The sequence below is a fragment of the Echiichthys vipera genome (assembly GCF_963691815.1).
Source record: "Echiichthys vipera genome assembly, chromosome: 2".
Taxonomy (NCBI): domain Eukaryota; kingdom Metazoa; phylum Chordata; class Actinopteri; order Perciformes; family Trachinidae; genus Echiichthys; species Echiichthys vipera.
Genome location: NC_139827.1, coordinates 4,213,855 through 4,217,388, shown reverse-complemented (window position 1 = coordinate 4,217,388; position 3,534 = coordinate 4,213,855).

Below are 3,534 nucleotides of genomic sequence, written 5' to 3'. Positions count from 1 at the left end.
TCGGTTAATTCTGTCAAATCCTGATTGACACATCTGAAATCATAAGAATGTTGTGACTGCTGCTGCAGTGAATGTGGAGCAAAACATATTTACACACTAACTAATGTAAAGACACACAAGTCGTCATTTTCTCTGACTTTTCCAACAGGAAGTTTACAGCTAAGAAGACTACAGGCGTGCTACTGGTTCTGTGAGGCTGTGCTAAATGCTAACTATCCATTGTATAGTGCTACCTGCTAACCCAGTTGCTAATTACACCTGGTACAAGAAGAAAGACCTGCTATAACTGACTTCAAGCAACTTGTGTGGCAGGTAAGTTCTACTCTATTCACCGTAACACTTCATTATTGCAGATTTAACTAAAGGGCCACACAACGCAGTCTACAGACAGTGTGAGTCTTCTGTATAACCATAATCTGACACTGTGGCTTCCTGCGCCACATAAAAAGAAAAGGAGTTGATGCATCCCGCGCATGGGGACCCTTATGTCTACCCATTGTGATTGGGATGTGAAATGTACCATCTAGGCAATCAGCAGCAGATCAATCGTTGCCACTGTGGCCGTCCGGTTGAACTCGGTAGTCGGTATTTCTTAGTTTCCAGTTGGAAATCTCTCAGAGCCCTGAACTCTCAATCCAACGCTGTGGTGCTCAGCTTCAACAGTAGTTAAAGCTGTAGGAATCACTGTTAATTCTCACTTCTGTCATATTTGTTCATTCATCTTCAACCGCTTGTCCCTGTCGGGGTCGGGGGGGGGGGGGGGGGGGGGGGGCTGGAGCCGATCCCAGCTGACATCAGGCGTGAGGCGGGGTCCACCCTGGACAGGACACCAGTCTATCACAGGACACATAGAGACGAACAGAGACAGACAACCATTCATCACACCTACGGGTGATTTAGAGTCATCAATGAACCGAACACCTGCACGTCTTTGGACTGTGGGAGGAAACCGGAGAACCCGGAGAAAACCCACGCAGACACGGGGAGAACATGCAAACTCCACACAGAAACGAACCTGCGAACATGGAACCCTCTCGCTGTGAGGCGACAGTGCTAACCACTACACCACCTGTTCATCTTTCATATGCACAAAATACAGCATACGCGTACGGTAGTTATCAGATGGTATTGCTAACCTGGCTAACCCATTAAATATAGACTAGTGTAGTGCGTGTTCAGAATGAACCCATTGTTTAGCCTCCGGTGTTGCAACTTTCTCTAGAATCACTCATCCAAACAGCTTCATACTCAACACTTTTTTCCCTTAGGTCCCTTTAACACCTGCAAGGACATCGTTGCGTCCCCTTGGCCTAGAGTGCACACGTCATTCGCGTCAACAGCTAGCTTTTTGGGACCAGACTGTTTCCTGGAACAGACGCGTTCACTCTTAAAGTTACATGGATGACGCTTAAAATATTTGAGTTTGCAACACTGCAGCAGGTCTCTCTTCTTCATCTGCTCGGCGGTGCAGCAGCTATCAAGAACACAACGCTGCACTTTCTTTGGTCCCCGGCGAAACACTTACCAACTGTGAAGACGATCCGATGGACGGTCAATCCAAGGAAATACAGACAAAGGCGTCTTCCATTTTAGTCCGATTCATAGTTCAGTTTCAATGTGAGCTGTGAATCAGTTAAACCCATTTGAAGGTGTGGACATTGTGATTTAACCCTGTCATGAATGCTCCTGTTTGGGACTGATGGCACAATACTAAAAACCTAAATCTAAACTGTCGTATCAGGTCCAGAAAGAGTAAATAAAAACGAATTGTCCTCTCAAAAGTTGTCGGGATGTATGTGAGCAGTCCAGGTGCTTACAGGCCACAAACACTTCTTCGGTTTTGTTTTCCAACAATGTGAAGCTGAAGAAAGCCACGCCGGTTTAGAACAATCTCGTCTCTGTTTTGTAAAACCACAATCATCACCCGAGACCACATCCTTTTCAAGTAGACGTAGAGGCACGCGAATCGCCCTGATGGTATGTTTTTAACAGTGAGAGGAGCAGCTATGGCTTCAACAGCAGCAGCAGGTGGATTTGTTGTCCTCCTTCTCTCTGTGTCAGGTACTGTTGCAGACATTCAATCGTCTTTTTGTGTCCTTTTACCTAAACATCAAGAGGCAAGTGCCACCTGTTTTTCACCTGTCAGTCTCCCGCTGTTGTTATCTTATATAGTGGGTTTCTAAGACATCAACATTTGCTTTGTTTGAAATGCTTTTAACACAATAATGAGGTATGCATGTTGCAGTATTTAAGCTTTGACTACAATATCGTTGACGATGTACAGCTGATATCGTCTGACGACAGCCTCACAAAGAGAGTTTACATTCTCTGCTCACTTGTTGTAAAAAATCCCTCAATGTTTCGTCCATCCAAAAGTGTTCTATGGTGCGAAATGAACAATACAACCTGGTTTCTTCAGTGCACAAGCTCACTTTCATGACACAGGAAATCCCCAGCTGGCACTGCAAAATCAAAGGTGCAGTCATTACGCTGTCTGTGTCATGATTCCACCGCGGCAGCCTTGAGTTTTCCTTGTGTGTGTGTGTTTGTGTCCCTGTCTGTATTATTCCTTCTGTGTCTCTCCCCCTGTCTGTGCTGTGTGTGTGCATGTGGGCGTGGCTTCTGCTCCACAGGTGAAGCAGGTGAACTCACTCTACAATCAGGCCTCCCATAAAGCCACTGGTTTCTCTCCTGCTCATCGCCAGATCGTTTGTCAGTCTACGTGGTGGTTTGGATCCTGGCTTCTTTGAATTTTTACTCTGTGCTCAGCTTGTGAAGCTAATCTCCCCGTGTTTTTGCTACCTTGCTTCAGATTACTGCACTTTGTTGTGCAGTCTTGAGCGTTGCTTCCTCCCTCCCTGCCTGCCTGTGGACCCGCCTGTCTGCTGCCAGCTCCCCGGAGCTCTCTCACTGCATCGCCATTCCCCTACAGCGGACCTCACCTCACATCACGCCGCCTGCATCCACGCACTCCTCGGTGACTCACCTACCACATCAGGATCCATGGACCTCCCACCACCCCTCCACCTCGCACCCATTCTTGCACCCTTTTGAACATTAAAGATAGTTTGTTGCACTTTGAACCAGAGTCGAGTCGTGCATTTTGGTCCTGATCAAACACAACCCTTAACAGTCTGCGTCTTTATGCTGAGGGATTCATGTTTTAGCTGCAGTTTGTTTTCATGCCACAGAGAACGAGAGACAGCCTTTAATGTACTGTAGGTCTACCACACCCTTCTATGAATTACTATTATGACTTGCATCCTGTTCAGTTACTGTATTAAGGTTCACTGGCCCTGATCCTTCACTATACCTCCAGTCTGTATGACAGTACATACTGATATAATGTAAAAATCATGTGTATTTTCCCATTGTTCTTGATTTATCTTCCCCCAAATCAGCCTTTATTGCAGATGAAGGTCAAACAAATGTTTCATATTGTGAATCTTACTGATTTTTTTGTGTTACAGTGGTACAAAGCAGGAATGTGCTGACTTGCATGTCTGCTCAGATCTGTGCTGTGAGAGGATCGAC